This window comes from Podarcis cretensis, assembly GCF_951804945.1.
Source record: "Podarcis cretensis genome assembly, chromosome: 5".
In the NCBI taxonomy this organism is placed as follows: Eukaryota; Metazoa; Chordata; class Lepidosauria; order Squamata; family Lacertidae; genus Podarcis; species Podarcis cretensis.
Genome location: NC_137174.1, coordinates 67,583,024 through 67,602,752, shown reverse-complemented (window position 1 = coordinate 67,602,752; position 19,729 = coordinate 67,583,024). Strand labels below are relative to the sequence as shown.

General features: G+C 44.4%; 1 pseudogene across 1 annotated transcript; it reads right to left on the bottom strand.

Annotated features, from left to right (window-relative positions):
• Positions 1–16,766: 16,766 nt before the first annotated feature.
• On the bottom strand, positions 16,767–16,985 carry LOC307215627 (ATP synthase subunit e, mitochondrial pseudogene; annotated as a pseudogene). The gene has a single exon. The product of its transcript is annotated as an ATP synthase subunit e, mitochondrial pseudogene (transcript).
• Between the last annotated feature and the right edge of the window lie 2,744 nt (positions 16,986–19,729).

The following is a 19,729-nucleotide window of genomic DNA, read 5'->3' as shown; positions in this document are numbered from 1 at the left end:
AGATATCTAAGTGCCATTTTTGCCTTTAATGTCAAACTCTGGGCACCCAAGCTGTGAAAATCCCAGCTGACATTTTCATTCCTTCTTTTGGGATTAGGTACTTTGAAGTGTTTCAAATGGTTCGTTGTTTCAAGGTTCTCTCATAACTGGTCAGTGACTGAATTACTGTCATGTTGAAATAATGAATAAATTATTTTCTTCTCAGTGCTGTTACTATTGTTATTATTCAATTCAATTTTTCAATTCAATACTTTATTGCAGTCCAAAGACCCACAAAACAATTTCAAAACTAGATACAGTTAAAATGACCAGACAGACAGATGGAAGAAACCATTATTATTACTATTATTATTAGTAGTAGTAGTAAAGGTAAAGAGACCCCTGACCATTAGGTCCGGTCGTGGCTGACTCTGGGGTTGCACCGGAGTGGAACCTATTTATCTACTTGCTCTTTGATGTGCTTTTGAACTGCTAGGTTGGCAGGAGCAGGGACCAAGCAACGGGAGCTCACCCCGTCACAGGATTCGAACCACCGACCTTCTGCTCGGCAAGTCCTAAGCTCTGTGGTTTAACCCACAGCACCACCCGCATCCCTATTTTAATAGTAGTAGTAGTAGTATGTTAACTAAACTATAGACTTGGGTCCAGCTTTTGCAGAAGTGTTGTTAAACTGATATGGAGAGAGTGCTGACTGCAGAGCTGGGGCCCAGCCCTTTCAGAGATAAAAATTCTCCATAAATTCTGGTCCCAATCACAGCTCCAGATGATAGAATGAGCCATCCATCCTTTTGATCAATCACCTTTCACAATACACACTGCGCACACCGTGTCCTTGTAACCACATGCCTAGCTGATGCTTCCACTTCCTACTTTGTTGCAGCAGTTCCCACAAGATACTTTTTAAACCAGAATCTTGATTCCTCACAGCAATACAATTGGACTCAGGATCTGCTTCCCATGGGCATCTGATTGGCCACTGTGAAGGATTAGATGGGATCTTGGCTTGATCCAGCAAGGCTTTTCTTATGTTCTTAAGTAATCCAAAAGGTCTTTCTCCTGACTGTATGTCCCTTTATATGATTCCAGCCCAGACATTTGAAACTGAGAAAGATTGGCAAGCCTAGCCAATGGAAGTGTTGTATGATTAAGTCTCACTGATTATAGTGGGTCTTAGGAATCAGTCACCTACCCTGCATTTTACCTGGTGTTCATAAAACACATATTTTCCATATTCATCCTTTGGCGTAGATACAACATGATGTTCCATCTATGTGGACTCATAGAATCACAGAACTGAAACCAAGTCAAAATGTCATCTCCCCACTAACTATGTCTAGCTGGTGCAGAAAGAAGTTGCTGAGTATGAAAGCATAAAACCCATTTCTTTGGTGTTCAATGTCCCTTATTCTTACCTGAGAACTGGTCCAGCAATAGCAATCTGAAAAGGTCACAGCACCCAGCAAAGTGCCTGCCTGCCAAACAGTACACGTCTCTGCATGGATCTATTCAAAGTGGAAGATGTTAGTAGTAATGGTCTGTAGAGAGATGGCCAGATGGATAGATTTTCTTTCTATCTTTTTAAAAGCATTTATGGTATATGCTGCCAATCCATAAAATATAAGAAAGGTGTGTACAGCAACACATGCAGTCCTTAACTATTTGGGACTTAAACTGAGACGATGTGAAAAAAATTGCCATGTAATCAATACAATATAAGATTCTTGTTCTAGCCATGCAGCAAGAGTACCAATAATGTGACGATCTGATAAGATCTTAATTGCACTGGCCAGCTAATTGCTTTATGGCCCCAATTAGCCCCAGTGGTCCGGCACGCTTCCCAGCCACGCTGCTCTCAGACCTTCTTCTCCGGTTTCGCCTTGCAGAGTAAAAACACAGCGGATCAAAACCGTTGCAGTCTGCTTCAGATCCAAACACACCAAGCACTGTGTATGTCCAAATTCATCAGTTCTTTATTGCAGCAAATATTTACAGCTCAGCATTTCCCAAATTCTCCTGGACTGCTAGCATTCATGGCGTCCTCTCTCAGAGACACAGAGAGAACAACAAGTAGAGCTCCTCCCTCCTTTCAAACGTCAGAATGGGAGGCACACTCAGAACAAACATTAACCCAGTAAGTTCTGAACCCCAACACCCCCTCTTGTCGAGCATTCTGACAAGACCTGTGGATGTACCTTTGCAGACCTCTGTGAGATCAATCCCTTCCCCAATGCCTTGCGCCCTCTCCTGGCGTTCCTGTCAGGCATCTGTGGAACATCCTCACAACTCTCAGATTCGCACTGTGCGAAACTTACCCACGCACCTGTGGCCTGATACCTCTCAGGTGGAATTCCCTTCGTTGTGCGACTGGACCGCCTGGGCATAAACTCAGGCACTTCCTCTGACTCACTGTGGTCAGCAGGTGTGTCCCTTGCATCCCGGGATTCCCCCTCTGACTTAACACGTCTTCGAACCCTTGGAATTACCCTCACAGGAGAACTAGGCTCACTCTTGGGCTCCCTTTTTACAACTTGCGGAGATGCCCCATCCTGCTCCTGACTTTGGTCAGTGAGCTGATCGTCATCAGCAGACTCAGCCCCTGGCTCTCCTTCCTCCTCATCAGAACCGTCCTGCTCTGAATCAGAAAGACATTCTGAAAGAATATCGCGTCTGGCAGGGGTCTTTGACCTTTCCTCCTGCTTACAGAACTCAGCGTGTTTACTGATCAGCAGCTTACTCTGATCACCTGACGGATACGCAAACCTCCATGCACGAGCCGTTGGCTCATACCCACAGAAGATCATTTTCTGGAACTTGGGTTCACCTGGCCCTCGCAAAGCTTCAGGCACCGGCAGCAAGGCCGTTGATCCGAACTCACGGAGGAAGTGAACCTGAGGCTTCCTCCCGTGAAGCATGAAAAACGGTGTGTCTCCTACCACTGAATTGTAGGACCGATTCCAGGTGAAGCTCACATATTTAACTGCCTCCATCCAAAACTTTGAAGGTAACCCAGAATCTGACAGCATCACCTGTGCAGCTTTAACCAGAGCCTCACTTCTGAGCTCTGCCACCCCCCTCTGTTGAGGAGAAGTCACTGTGTGACTTATCCCTTTCTTGTGAAAGAACTTCTGCAAAGCAGACCCAGTAAACTGTGAACCTCTGTCACTAGCAATTTCCCTGACTCTGGTGGAGAACCTTAGTTCCACCTCCTCAATCCAACACCTAATCAGCTGTGCTGCATCTTCCTTGGATTTGAGACCATGTGTCCAGGTGTTCTGCGAAAAATCATCCTGCAGTGTCAGCAGAAACCTGGCCCCTCCCAAACTTGGTTCCTTCATGGGACCCAACAGATCTATGTGCACAAGATCAAAAGGTTTTGTGGTTACCCTCTCCACCCTGGGGTAACTGCACCCTCTTACCTTTGCCTGTCTGCAAGCCTGACAATCTAGGACTCTTGCACATTCCGCAATTCTACAGCCTTTGGAAACCTCAGGTAGCACCTGTAGTTCTTCAAGACAAGCATGCGCTGTCTTCTTATGCCACACACAAGAACATGAAACATGAGTGGGAACTGTAGCACGCAGGGCTTGTGCTTTCTCAACCTTCCCCACACCCTCCAGAGACGTTTTAAGAATGAAGAGATCATTCTGCCCCTTTGCAACTCTAACCAGTTGCTTCCCTCCTTTGGAGATTGTACAAACATCGTGTTCAAAGCAAACCTTAAACCCCTTTTTCAACAAATAAGGCACAGATAAAATACAGTGTTGCACTCCTGGTACAATGCAAACTTCCATCTGCTCCTGCAAAACAGAAAACAATACATTTGCAATGTTATTCACATTTTTCTTTTCCCCACTTGCAAACTGAACAGTTTTCCCAGCCGGAATTGCCTTGCAATTCCACATCTCGACTGCAGGGGTCTCTGGGATCAGGTTGCAGTTAGCTGCTGAATCGATTAGAAAGCGAAAATCAGTGTGTCTCTCAGAGCTGTCCTCAAACAAAGCCATACTGGCAACAAACGTATCGCTGCCCCCTCTCTCTGGGCTTCTGCAGCAGTTCTGTCTGGTTGTCTTGGCAACCAACTCCCCCTTGCTCAGGACCTTGGCAGCTTCCGTAGAAGTAGCCTCCTCCGTTGCCTTGGAGACCGGCCTGGCCTCTGCGTTCCCACGCGACTCTTTAGGCCTTATCTTCACTTTGTCCAGGTGGCCGACCTTGAAGCGTCTAGCTCCTCTCCGCAGCCTTCCTGACTTTGCATGACGACGATCCCCAGTGGAAAAATACTGCCCAGGGCTCCTTTCAGCTGGCCTGGCCCCCCTTCTTCCGGAAGAGCCCTCTGTGCCAGCCCTGCCATCGCTGAAACTGCGTTTCACTTCAGCACTCACAGTGGAAAACTTTTGAAACTTGCCTTTGGAATTCTCAGCCCCCCCGACTTGCACCTCAGGGACTAGGGCTTCAGCCATTTCCAGGCTCTGCATGACTCCTCCAGGGCCCTGGCATCCTGCTGAAGTTTCACACAAACTTCTCAGCACCTCCCAGGCAGCCCTTGCTGACTTTACGCCCTCCAAACTGGGCAAAAGTGATGCATGTACGCATGCTTTTAGCATAGCAAGCTCTCTTTGCATTCTCTGCTGGCTTTCTTCAGGCAACGCAGCCTCAAAGCCTGTAATATCTGTCCCTTCAGGACCTGAATTCAGGGGAAGTGGTTCTCTCTGGCTTACATCCCAAAGCCCAGTAACCAGAAACCAACCCCTTACTCTTCTGGACCAGGTTGCCCAACTTCTTAAAGTGAGCTTCTCAAGCGGAACGTCCTCAAAGACCTGGCTGTCTGCCATTCTCTCCTCTTTCCCGGGGCCCCAGCTGCTGTACTCACGTTTCACCAGTCAGCTCTCCGGCACCCGATTCCTCAGCTGCTTTCTCAGCTCTCTGCCTCAGCAACTCTTGCCTCTCTGCAGCAGGCAAAACACAGAACGCAGACCTCTGCCGCTTCAGTAGCGTCTTCCAGCTATTGCCAAGCTGACTTCAAGACTTCAAAGCTCACCGGCAGACTCTTAGCAACAGTTTTATTAGCGGTAATTAGGTCCTCCATAACCTGTGACGATCTGATAAGATCTTAATTGCACTGGCCAGCTAATTGCTTTATGGCCCCAATTAGCCCCAGTGGTCCGGCACGCTTCCCAGCCACGCTGCTCTCAGACCTTCTTCTCCGGTTTCGCCTTGCAGAGTAAAAACACAGCGGATCAAAACCGTTGCAGTCTGCTTCAGATCCAAACACACCAAGCACTGTGTATGTCCAAATTCATCAGTTCTTTATTGCAGCAAATATTTACAGCTCAGCATTTCCCAAATTCTCCTGGACTGCTAGCATTCATGGCGTCCTCTCTCAGAGACACAGAGAGAACAACAAGTAGAGCTCCTCCCTCCTTTCAAACGTCAGAATGGGAGGCACACTCAGAACAAACATTAACCCAGTAAGTTCTGAACCCCAACAAATAAAGCAATACAGATCACACATCCAGAACATGAGCCAACATCTCTGATGTAAGAGAGATACCAGAGATACCAACAAACTCAAACCCAGCTTGATTTCAAATTAAATCTCTGAATCACCACAACAATTTATAGTGATTTTATCCTTTTTCCTGGTTTTTGTTTTGTTTTTGCAGCCAGTGCACAGAGCACCACTCTCTGTGTTATGAAGCTATTATTGTCACTCAAAAGAAACTGGACTGTTTCTGAACCTACTTGCATTTGTGAACAAAGGTTTCAGAAAGTGATCTCTCGGGTCTCTATATGGGGCAGGCTAACAGATAATGATTGATTTCTTCCACTTGAGGTTGACTACCACCTGCATTCTGGACCCTGTTGAAGTGGCTGTCCAAGACTGCAATGGGCATCCCATGGAAACACAGCTCAATAGAGGCATTTCTTAAGGAAGCTGGTGAGAGTTTGGACAGATAAGTAGCTCCAAAATGCTCTGTTCTCAACAGTGCATATCAAGGGGGAAAATTGGTGTTTCTATTTAGTTGCAAGTCCATCTTGGATTCTATCCAGAAAAGCCAATCCCTTAGCTCACACTTATTCAAGCTTAAAGCAGAGCTCAGTTGTGGAAAATAATAATAGTCTACATGTTTGCCCAGGAGTAAGACCCATTAAGTTCCATGGGGCTTGCTCAATGGTAAATTGAGATGGGATTGCAGTTTAAGACTCCTTGGGAGTAGGCAAGTTTATTTCCATTGCTTTCCACCCCCAGTGGTGTTTGTGGCATTTTTGATTAAGGGTGTGCTGTCCCAACAGAAATTCTGCCCCAGGACAGAGCCTAATGCCCCAACTAGAAGAGTTGTGAAACTTATTTTTGTATTTTTTTAAAAAATGCAGAAAGCAGATGTTGAGGGCGAAGGGCTGGTAATTATTTCAGCAGGCACCATTGGGAATTTTCTCCCAATGCAAATAGCAGCTTCAAATGAAGTGGGCTTTTTTTTTTTTGCATTTTAAAACATAATTATGCATCTTAAATACAATAGTGCTTTGTTAATGTCATGTTCGGCTTGGCTTGAATGCTGCTGGCAAAGAAAGGGGGAAGACTAGTGCTGTTGTTACTGGCTTTCTCTGGGATAAAAATGAACAGGCAACTCTCCCTCCATCTCCACCCTGCAAAGGTACAGAAACACCTCCAACAGGAGCACCTGGAAAGAAGCCCAATGGGTGCAATGGCGTCTGAGGTAAACGGTCCTCCTTTGCGTTCTGCTTCGGCTCTTGCCAGTTCCTTCACAGACATGAAAGGCCACCTTCCTGAGGCGGGACATGAGTGTCAGTTACCATGGGAATGACAGCGATGAAAATGATTCAGCTTGACAGCTCTGCAGGTAAAGCATGGCACTCAACAATTACTTGGGAAGAAGGCAGTGTTCATTTCTTCTTTTCGTCACTTACTGGAACTGTATGAAAAAGCTGCAGGTAGAAATTATCAGATGTTCAAATCCAAGACATTTTCCTCATCAGAGGCAGATTTAGGGGAGTGTTGGGTGCAGAGCCTTGGGGATACCACAGGGGACACCACAACTATGATTTAGAATGGAGCATGAGAGGTGAGGGCTGCAAATTTTGATGTTCCACAGTGCGCAGCTGAAATTTGAGACACCGAGCTCCACCGCTGTACCTATTAACCAGGGAGAAGAAAGAGTCTTCTTCGGAGAAACCCTTCTGACAAGGCTGGGTTAAGCTGACTGACAGACTGTAGGAATGCGAATGGCAATATGCTTGACGGCTTTATTAAGGCCTTCCAGGGCCAATGAAGCTAAGTGTTGGAAGAGTCTTCATGCGGTACATGGTAAAAGCTTTCTCCCACAGGAGGCAGTGATGGCCACCAGCTTGAATGGCTTTAAAGGAGAATTGGACAAATTCATGGGGGAGAAGGCTATCAACGACTGCTACTGGCCACAGTGGTGATCCTCTGCCTCCACAGTCAGAGGCAGTAATGCTTATGAAAAACAGTAGCTGGGAACCATAGGAGGAGAGAAGAGTGCTCTAGTGCTTGAATCCTTCTTGTGGGTTTCCTGCACGCATTTGTTTAGCCGTTGTGAAAAATCAGGTCTTCTCTTAAAGAGGGCACGTGTTGTGGTGAGACCTGGCAACCTAACCCTGTGTTGTGGGTGGGTACGTTTGGATAGCCACAACACCCGATTGGTAGGTCCCTTGATGCTGGGTTCAATCAGGCCAATGGGATGCAGGCTAAACGGATCAAGGTACCTATATATACCTAGGCATGTGACCCAGAGCTTCCTCTTTCGGTGTGTGCATCGGAACACTGGCCCACCTCTCCCTATATTTAGGGCTTGCACGCTTGACCTCGCTATGCCATTGTGTGTTGTCTGTCATTGGGACAGGTGCATGGCAGGAATTTCCCCACTTGGCTGATTGGCTGTTGCCATTTGGGTTTCGCCTGCCACATAGCAAATCGTCAGAAGTTGTAAGGTTGCGGATAGGCTCTGGTTCAGGTGACAGGGATGGAAGAACACTCTCGCCATCCCTATCTGAAGAGTATTCTGTTAAAGGAATCCAGGTACTCGATGGTTTGATCAACCCCTCTGAGGGGGTTGTGCCCGTGCCTAAGTCCAGGGGAGCATTTGGGTGGCAGAGATAGCTTGTTCCCGGTTTTCCGTTTATCCAGGTGTTCACCCTTGGCTGACCTATGCTGGAACCCTGGGTCAGCGCTACCTGTATGGCAGGGAGCTAGTCGAACCAGAGCCGATGCAACCAGTCACTTGCTGTAACCAATAAAGTTGTGGCCTAAATTCTGCCAAAAACCAAACCAAAATTTGAGTCTTCTCTGAATTTATTTAAGGGGGAGGTTTAAAGGTCTACACACACAACAGGATGCTGGACTAGATGGGCCTTTGGCCTAATCCAGCAGTGTTATTCTTATGTTTTATGACAGCCACAGACCAGTTGCTGAGCTGAGTAATGCTGACCAGGTTGGTGGTGCTTATCTGACCTTCCATTACCAGCATCTGCTTACTGGGAGGAAGAGGAGGATGTGTGAGGCAGTGGTGGGTGACTGCAGATGCACCAGCAGAGGTGCCATGTTGGCTCTGCCAGTGCATTTGCGCAGCACGAACCTGCCACCACCTCACCCTCCCAATAACACTGGCAGCTGGTCAGGTAAGCACCCCTGCCAGCTGCTGCTGATATTGATTACAGCATATTCTTAAGTTTAGAAAGATGTCCTTGCCACAAAAAGCTTTCTCTGCTGGTGTGTACAAGGTTTAGGCCGTCTCACAGAAGGTGCATAAAAAGTTGCTTGTCAATTTTTCAAGCACTCAGTTTGTTGTACAAAATACTCGCCCTGCAGGATTGTTTCCTCTTGTCCTAAAGTAACTCTCTTTGCACTTTAGGTGTGAGAAGAAAGTTTCCATCCCAGGGGCTCCCTCAGCTGCGCTGTCTTAGCACTTTCACTAATGCTGAAAAGTTTCCTTCCCGGTAAAGCTGCCACAGAGAATTTCCTCACCACTCTGTATAAAAGAAAGCTTGGCCCAGACAGTGTTCTTCTCTGTGACCTTAAGCTACAGCAATAATTAGGAACTGAACACAAAAGCAAATTCTAAACCAGCAAAACAATGTGCTGTGATGGGTCATAAGGAAAAGACATTTGACACCACCCATTTGAAGCTGATGAAAAAGAAACAAAACCCCTCCAAAACTCTCAGACAAATAGCTGCCAGGCTTTCCTCACATTCTCACAGCAGCCAGGGATGTGGGTGGGGGTGAGGGAGAAGATCAACCCAAGTTAACTGGTTGCTAGCAATAAAGTCTTCAGAAAAGAGGCTCTCAAGCAGAGTATGAAATGCCCAGGGCCCTGCTTTATAACAAAAACTGAACAAAAGGCTGTGCAGATCAAGAGGTCTTCGCTTGCCATATTTTCTAACATGTGTGAAATGCTGAAATGCAAATGTCAGCATGCAAAGTTCTTGCAACATTTACGATTGATGCTAAAGGGTAAATATATAGTCTTCATAGAAGTGTGAAGAGGGAATACAGGAATGCTACAGGTCCCGTTTCAAATAGTTTCAAGTTATCTGACAAAGCTGCAACAGTCTGAGGAGTGAAAAACTATGCAAGATAAATGGGGAAATGCATTGAGATCATGATTGTAACATGTGCCATTGGTTTACTATAACAATAAAGTCCTAAATTCATGACATACATAAACAATACATAAAGAAAGGGGTTCCTCTTTGTCACTAAGATGTTTCCATCAGGCAAATAAACTGACAGCCACATTTATACTACAGGCATATTTTAGTAGTATAAATCATCTAAAATTGGTCGGAAACTATGACGGCATCAACATTATGACCTCCTCTCATCCTTCCTAGTTAACTGTGGTTGAGTACAGCCAAACACCCTGTAGAAGGAAACTGTATGAAAATGAAAACATAGCAAAATGAATTTATTTTTACTACAATCAAGACTGGGAAGTATCCCCAAGAGATTTTAAAAAATATTAATTGGCATAAATTTAACTTAAAGATCTCAATATTCTGGCTAAATAAGTTTTGCTCCCTCAACTGCTCAGCATTCGGTTTGAAGTTAAATCACCATGGAGAACTGTTTGCATTCACTGGCCCCTTACATATCTCATAATATGATGAGTTAGGCCTTTATGGTTAACATACATTTGCTCAGCAGAGCCCACTCCAGCGGTAAACATCTGACAGCAGATGTACTAATTACCTGATCTGGCCATTTTCTTACATTAGCTTCCAGATCTGGTCGTGCAAAAATGTACTTACCTTGCATTGCAAACATAGCAATCAACTCAAAATGTGTCTGAAACAGCTTTTCTGCTATATAGGGTCCAGCTGTTTGTTTTGTGTGTGTTTCTGCTCAGCTTCATCTTTCACATACTTCCTGATCCAGTCTAATAGGAACAGCTCTCTTACTGGCTTTTTAGAAGAAGCTTATGAGTAGGCCAAATATTTATCCTTTGGGTGCTGAAACTGGATGAGCACGCAGTAGTCAGTGATCTGTGGCCTTCATCCATCAAACTAATGCATTGGAGAAAACTGTTAGTTGCTGACAGCTTGGCACTGGTTTTAAGCATTTTGATGTCTTAGGCAAAATATTGAGCGTGACAGCCCTTTCTGCTTCATAGTAGGACCTGGAACACCTGAGCCTTTCAGGGCCTAATATACATAAAAAGCTTGTTCAGACACAAATACTTTTGTGTACTGTGATGGGGGAAGTTGAGAGACGAGACAGGATAATGGTGTCAGGTCCATATACATTCAGTTAAATATCCGCATGGAATCTACATGAGCAGATGCAACATGGCAATGCAGGAAGCTGTTTTAATACTGAGGCAGGCTTTTGTGGATCCATTTTCAACAGCGAATCTTAAAAAGAAGCCTTTAAGAAAACCAAGCACTACAGAAAGAAGTGCAAAATAACATTAAAGTACCTCGTTCCTTCATTTTCTTCAGACTTTGTCTTCTGTGCGGAGATGAGAAAGGCATACCTATGACACCTTTCGCTTGGGGATTTTGCCCAGTTCATTGAGTTTTTCTTCAGATTCCTCCTACAGCTCCTGTGGCTCAAAGAGAACTTTTCATCAAATAAAAAGAGAAATCTGTTCAAAAATACATGTGAAACCACTCCAGCTTTCTCTTTCCCTAATTTTCCAACATATGACATTTCCTTATGCAGTTCCTTCATTTGTCATTTTCTTTTTACCCATCGTTTCTAATTCTTTATTTGGCTTTTTGAAAAGATAAGAAGAACGGATTATTTGCAAAGCTTCTTAGCTGCTAGCACATCCCTAACTGCTTTAAAAAACATTTTTAAAAATCAGGGTTCGCAAACTCTTTTCCTCCCTTTGGGATTGGAAACCTTTTCTCATCTGAGGGCCACATTCCCTTCTAGTCCCCCTTCTAGGGGCCAGAAGCCACTGGTAGACAGCACCAGAAGCAAAAGGGGCAGAGCAGCATGCATATTTGTGTTATTTTTATTTATTTATTAAATTTATTTATCGCCCTTCGTCACAAGATCTCAGGGCAGTTCACAGAATATATACATTTTACCTTTGTACGGTAGACTAGTTTATGCACACATTTACAACCCCCCCCCCTTTATTTTCCATCCAGCCAAGCAAGAGGCATTTTAGCTTTGGGAGCAGCTGTTCTCTTCGAATAGCAAAGCAAAGCATGTCTGTCTTCAAAACAAAAAACACAAACTTGGTGCTGTGCCTGGCAGCTATGATGGGGCTGGATCTAAGTGTGGCAGCAGCAGCAGCTTCTTCTCACCAGAGGTGAACACACCTGTCCTTGCCAATGTCACCACTCAGTCCCATTTGTACTAGAGCAAGAGGTACACTGGGAGTTCATTGTACATGATTCCAGAACAAGCAGAAGGGAGCTAAAATTCACAAGTTTCATGCATCATGTGTGTTGTCTTTTAGGGATGGGTATGAGTCTACCACTGGCTTCTTAGTTCTCTCTCTCAACAAAGAAACATTCCATTCTCCTAGGGGTACATGAAAGTGGTGTCTGCAATAGTCCAGGAAGACAGAAGAACTGACGTCTGCATTGACACATCATGAGGCAGCATAATGTCATCACAGGTATGGGAAATGCAAAAAGGTCTGAAACATCTGCCATGAAAATTGGCATTGGAGTAGGCAAGTTCAGATGCCAGAGTCCCAGGTGTTTTGCTTGGTGATCTCTCTCTCTCTCTCTCTCTCTCTCTCTCTCTCTCTCTCTCTGTCTGTCTTTTGGGGCTGCAGGCTGTCTGTTGGCATTGCCATTCAAGTGACAAAATGACAGCTGAGGAAAATAATTGTTCAGGGACTGGGTCGTGCGTAAACATTGATTTCACTAAGCACTGATGTGTACAGTATGTTCAAGGAAGCATCATTTCAACCTCACTGGAGCAGACTAGCAAAAACAATAATACAGTGGTACCTCAAGTTACAGACGCTTCAGGTTACAGACGCTTCAGGTTACAGACTCCACTAACCCAGAAATAGTACCTCAGGTTAAGAACTTTGTTTCAGGATGAGAACAGAAATCATGCAGCGGCAGCACAGCGGCAATGGGAGGCCCCATTAGCTAAAGTGGTACCTCAGGTTAAGAACACTTTCAGGTTAAGAACGGACCTCCAGAACATATGAAGTTCTTAACCCAAGGTACCACTGTATATCCAAAGCCAGATTGTGTGAAAAGGCAGCAATGCAGGAGAGGGCTAATGAGGGCTCCTAGCCATGATGGCTCAGCTCTGCCTCCACACTTGAATACCAGTTGTTGACAACAACAGCAGTGGCAAGTTGAGAACATGAGGCTCAGCTACATGGGCCATTGGCCTGATTCACCAGGCCCTTATGTTCTTATGTTAACCCTCTCTTGAAAAATAGAGTTCCCCCCCTTGAAGACTTTCCTGTCTCCGCTCCCTGCGTTCCACCAGTGCTGCTCTAGATGAACCCCCCAACCCTCCAGAGAAGATTTTGGGGACACACAGAAGGCTGCAGGTAAGAATGAGAGGAAGGGGAAGTCCCATCATACAAATGGAAGTCCATTCCACAAGAGGACTGACACCATTGGATGCTAATCTGGTTTTATCTTGTTTAAATGCTAGCATAAGCTAGTGGTTATTTCATACGTTACCCTGCCTTTTTTGTGTATACCTCAGAACTTTTCATTGTACACCTAAAAATTTAAGGTGAGTTTGCAAACGTGTGAATTTTGCTGGTGAGTTGTGATTGTCTGCTGCTTCAAGTTGGGTTTACACTCAGTAGCAAACCCTTAGTAGACATAACGTGTGAATGTGAGCCTGAAATCTTGCAACTGAAAACAGAAGACTCAGAATAAAGTTTGAAATTAAGTGACCTTTTTACATATATATCATATTTTTATTTGTTTTGACCATTTATATGCTGATTAATTACAATAATCTCTCAGTGGGGTTATTATCAATCTTTGTGACAGTCCTTGGTGGCCAGCTGGGTTTCCTAATTAGATCTTAATTCAGATACAATTGTACAAAATTATCAAAGCCAAGAACATGTGGGAAGTTGGAAAGGACATTTGCTTACATATACTAATGTCACCCAGAATTACATAGCAAAAAAGGCTGAGTTTTGTATCCTGGCATGTGGTTTCATCACAACTTTAGAATTAAAACAGTATTGATACACATATATGATGGCTTTGCACATTTGTTCCGCATGTTCTTATAATAAAACCCAGCAGGCCATTAAAATGAGCCACCATGACCCAGAAAACTATGGCAGAAATCTGTAACTCTCCCTAGGTAGAAATGTGAGTACTTGTGAAACATTTGATTGTAAATGGTTTTGGGAGAAGAAAAAAATTGATTGAGTCAGCTGGTCCTGTTCTGAGGGCTCCAAATCAAGAGTGGGAAACACAGCAACCATGAGTCTCTGATTGAAACTGACCTAGTTTACATAAGTAGCACATTTCTGTTAGAATTACAAAGAATCATGTGAGCAGTCTTGGTGCCTCTCCATTGGTGTCTAATTAGGAAACATAAGAACGTGCACTGCTCTGGTTTTGCCAGAAGCGGATTAGTCATGCTGGCCACATGATCCAGAAAAACTGTCTCCGGACAAACGTTGGCTCCCTCGGCCAGTAAAGTGAGATGAGCTCTGCAACCCCAGAGTCGTTCATGACTGGACTTAGCTGTCAGGGGTCATTTGCCTTTTAAGAACATGAGAAGAGCACTGGCGGATCAGCCCAATGGCTCATCTATTCCAGCATCCTATGCTCACAGTGGCCAACCAGTTGCCCAAGGGTAGCCTGTAAGAAGGGTCACAATAACACTATCTCCAATTGTGGTTCCAAGATCTGGCATTCAGAAGCATTCATATATAAATATTCACTTTCATAAAACATCCACTTTTGGGAAGTGCATCCCAACATGTCCTAAAATATCTTGCTTTCCCCAGTTTCAAGGTGTTTCTTCTTAGCAGAGGTGCCACCAAGATTGAGGGGGCACAGAGCATGTCACACAGGCATCACTTGCATCTCTCAACACTGCACAGGCCAGTGTGACCTTGCGCCAGGCCACACAAGTCCCCAAAGCATCTCCTGATGCAGGCCGGTGCAGCCTTCCGCTAGGTCACACTGGTCTCTGCAGCATCTACCTACATTGGAAGGGCTGGGCCCTCTTCAAACAAATTGAAGGGATTGAAGACACCTCAGCCCCCTAGAGTTGGTATGCCTAGACAAGGGAGTGAAAGACTGGTGATTTAACCCCACCTCCACCTTCTTGTTAAAGAGATCTGTGAACTGAATTTATTTATTATTTTTTGTTTAATGGCAACTGCAGATTGGATTAGAACTAGGGTTGTCGGGTCAGGAGCATTTGAGGCCCTGAGATTTGAAGGCACAAACCTAGGAGCCACTTCTGATGATGTCATCGGGGCAGGCCCTAGAAATGTCATTAAGCATTATCCATTTTAAGCATTAACCAGACTCACTGAGAGGATGCCATTCACATAAAGGGTATGTTCCTATGCTTTATATGAACTGCTTTTGTGAAGAGCTGGCGTTAATGCTGCACTTGCAAATTGGTACCAGTTGGGACGCGGGTGGCGCTGTGGGCTAAACCACAGAGCTAGGGCCTGCCGATCAGGTCGGCGGTTCGAATCCCCGCGACGGAGTGAGCTCCCGTTGCTCGGTCCCTGCTCCTGCCAACCTAGCAGTTCAAAAGTACATCAAAGTGCAAGTAGATAAATAGGTACCACTCAGGCGGGAAGGTAAATGGCATTTCCGTGTGCTGCTCTGGTTCGCCAGAAGTGGCTTAGTCATGCTGGCCACATAACCCGGAAGCTGTACACAAGCTCCCTCGGTCAGTAAAGCGAGATGAGCGCCGCAACCCCAGAGTCGTCCACGACTGGACCTAAGGGTCAGGGGTCCCTTTACCTTCACCTTTACATTTAAAGGTGCTGTCATCCATCTGGAGATTCAAGCCCTCTCCCTGCCACCCGGTAGGAGGGCAAAATGAGAAACAAAAATATTTGCTCATGCCTAGTTGAGGACAGACTGGGGGCAATCGGGGGAGTGGTGAATTGAACCCCCTTCCTTAATGCCATGGTCTCAATTAGGGTTTCCAGACCCCTAGGGCTGACCTGTGGAAGATAACTGAATGGCAACCAAGGGCATAGCTAGCATGCTCATTCCCACAAGCCCACATGTCGTAATGGTGCGAAAGCTTAGATGTCCCATAAATAAAATACTGTAAATAAAAAATAAAAACCTTTAATTGTACTGCTTGGACAGGGCATTTCAGTGTACACACATTGAAGTCATTTGTTTATGATTGCACATCAAGCAACAATAAAAGGGGTTAGGGCAATGATCCCAGAGTCCCCAAAGGCAAATCAAGCAGCTACCATCACCAGACCGAGTTAATGAATCTCTGAACAATGATATGATCTGGGCTGATTGTTTCAAATCTGAAGCAATATGTCAACAAATCAGGGATTACAGAAAGGCTTGCACTTGTTAAGCTACACAGTTAATTAGATCCACAGTGACTCTGTTTCTTTATGGAAAGAAAACAAAAAAAGGGAAGGTTATCAGTTGTTGCTTTTAAAATTTCTGGGTAACCTGAACGTTTGGTAGTGAGTAAAACAAGGCTCCAGTTACTAATTTGCCTAGTTTGACATGGAAGAAATCATTGTGCAAGCTGTTACTGCATGAGCAATTAAACAACGAAAGAAACTTAATATAGCTTTCTTTTCTTCACAGAGAAGGCTTCTTCATTTTTGCCCCTTAAACAATTTTCACCTTGCCACTCATAGTGTCCAGCCATATTTGTGAAATAAATAAACAAAATACTCCATGTACAGCTCACAAACTGGGTGTGATGTAACAGTCAAGTTCGCTGTTCCCCTCCAGCAGTTAGAGGGGAAGGATGACAAAGGGCACAAGGGAGCCTCTGTACACAAGGCCAAACTCCATGTGGATTTTTCCAATAATGTGGCTGCCCATTTCTGATGGGAAATGCCATCAGATAAATTCAATTCTCCTTTTGGAAACATTTTGGATAGGAACACCAAGAGAGGGGGAAGAAATACAGTCTCGTTTCTCTTTCAGTTCGGGATTCAGAAATTATTCTGTTTTGAAGTCAGGGTTTTTGTCAGGCCAGTTATTTTTTCCCCTTCCCAAAGCAACTGTTTATTGAGGTAAATAAGTTTGTGTTTGACACTACTTCAAAATTTCATACATTGGCTATTAAAAGGTAAAAACGATCGAGCAGGTTTATTTCAGCATTGAATCTTTGTTAGCTTCTGCCAGTGCTCTTGCAATTCGTTCCATTTCCTCACACTTCTTTTTCTCTTCTGCTGCTATTCTACTTTCCTCCTCAGCGATAGGCTTTGAATGGTCATTTCTTTTCTTTCCATGGACTATCCCCATGAGCACTGAATGCCTGCCGAACTTGTTCAGAGGGGAAACATCCACCGGTGGAATCATCTTGCCTCCTTGTCTGACCACTAAGAAGGCAGTGACCACGAGGCCAGTTATGATAATAAAAAACAGAGCTGGCTGGAGACCAAACTGAGCTGTCAAAATACAGCTTTCAGATTTCCTATCTTTGCTTTAATGGATTTGGCTGAAAAAAGTTTCAAGTAGCCTTGCTTAATTGAGACATTTGATGAAACCCACACCACTAAGAGTTCCACTAAACCAAAAGAGATATAATATATTATTGAACATAAAATGGAATTTAGTGAACTGCATTTATTTTTACCAGGAACAGGCCTAATGTTGCTTGGATGTAAGCCCTCGAGATGCATCCAGTTATTTCCATGTTTGTGTGGCTCAAAGCTGTGTGGCAAGAAATTTCTACAGAATCAGTAATCATAGTACATTGTGGGACATCAACTCTCACCATCCCTGGCTATTGGCCATGATGGCCGGGGCCAAAAGTTCTCCAATGACATTCAAATGAATTTTCCATATTGAGAGTAGTTTTGAATGTTTCTGAAGAGCCACCACTGGCAGAACATTTGTGATGTGCGACGGAAACACAAGTCTAAAACTTCAGATGGGGGTGGGGAATGGCTGAATGGGGAGTTGCCCAACTTAAGAGGAATTAAACATATCTTCTATCTGTCACTTTTCCCCTGCAGATCACCCTCTCCAAATGCTGCTTTACAGTAGATAAATGATGGGTAATGGAAGCTGGCTGTGGAGCCAGTGTGGTGTAGTGGTTAAGAGCGGTAGTCTCCTAATCTGGGGAACCGGGTTCGCGTCTCCGCTCCTCCACATGCAGCTGCTGGGTGACCTTGGGCCAGTCACACTTCTGTGAAGTCTCTCAGCCCCACTCACCTCACAGAGTGTTTGTTGTGGGGGAGGAAGGGAAAGGAGAATGTTAGCCGCTTTGAGACTCCTTAAAGTGAGTGAAAGGCGGGATATCAAATCCAAACTCTTCTGGCTAGTAAGAAACTTACTCTAAAATCACATTTTCTTTCATAGTTCATCCCCCAGTTGCCAAAGAATGAATGTTCCTTCCTTTGTAATGCTGCAGCTTTCATAAATTTCATAAATTTGCACACACATTGGTCTGATTTATACATCAAAGTAATGGGCTGATAAGATGTGATTTATAGACCCAGCAATGAACCATGCACCCTTTCCCCTGACTTTGGCACCGAGATCACAGATATTTGAATTGGGAAACTATGGTTTAACCTCTGCCTACTTGCCAGCCTGCCATTAGGTAGAGTGATACAGCTACCTCAGGCAGGTTTTTTATGTCATGAAAAGGTAGCAAATTGTTAGCTATTTAATTGATTACTGCATCTTTACTGCCAGGGAGGAGGAGCTCTTGTGGGATTTCCTACTTCCCTTTTCGTGTCCTTGTTAGTAAGTTGGATTAAACCATAGTTTCCTACTTCAAAAGTAATAGGGAACTGTGGTGCACCATGATCTTAGCATTGGAGCTGAGTGTGGGATGGAGTGCATGTGGGGGAACAAATAGGAACAGGGCTCCTTTACCATAAAAAACATGGGTTTATTAGTCTGAGATTGTTATGTTTAAACATACTCTGCAGTAGTCTACAAGACTGTAGTAGAAATTCAGGATACCTGCCTTTCTCCTCTTGCATGCATGGCTGAATGATGGCATTTTTTATCTGCCCTTGGAGAACACAATCACAAACCTAAATATTGATGAAACCTAAGATTTGTTTCCAATTCCTGTCTCGTAACTGGTCTATTGAATTTCCACTTCACAAGTGGAATTGCTAGACAGAACATTATTTATGTTCTATTTTACTGTTAGCCATGAATAGTCATAGCTTGAAAAGATCACATTATCAAAAGATAAAGAGGATCTTGAAATACATCAGACGCAGCTTTTGCATGCTTTCAGACAATTATGGTATTTGACCAGCACAAATGGAAGAGGACAAACTTTTCTAGAGCTGTAGAGAGATGTAATTTCACAAATACATGGTAGTTTTTGTGCCATTTAAACAGTGGTGTAGTCCATACTTGTAGAATAATAGGTTTTTATGCTCCTGAGCAGCACAGTATTTTCTAATTTGAAAGGGATTGCCACGGTCTTTACATAATTGTAGGTGGGAGTTTGCTGTTATTTAAGCCAGCTGGAAAAAGCAGGATATGTGATAAACACTCCCAGGTTTGATAATAAGCTTCATTTAAATTTGAGGGCAGAAGATAAGAGGTAGAAAGAGAAAGCTCTAGGAATTCACAGCTGTTGTGTAAAATCCTAAAAGGTAATTTGCCAATCACAGCTCTAACTTCACTCACTGGTTAAAACACTGTGAGGTAAAGGCTGGGACTATCAGCCAGTCTAGCTCTGAAAACAGAAATTGCAGCTTGGGGGGGGGGCTTACATTTTGACATTTCTCTCTTGAACCAGAGCACCCATAAACTTCCTTTAAAAAACCAAAAGCAAAGCTAAAAGTCCTGGGCCCCTGGTGGTCTTTGCCTCCCAAATCAGACCCCTTCTAACCACCTGATTGGAGCCCAATCTGCACCACTAGCCTTAGGCCCAGCTAGAGGAATATGCAGGCCAGGATTATGGAGGAGGCAAATCTGGACTGAGTTTCCATTACGTTTCCCAAGGCAGGGTCCTGGTTCACTGGCTGGTAGTGCCGGGGGTTGTAATCAATTAAGTTTGAGTACACCCACTGAAATTACCGGTAATTAACATGAGTAAGTTAGTCCATTCTGAGGAAAACATAGTT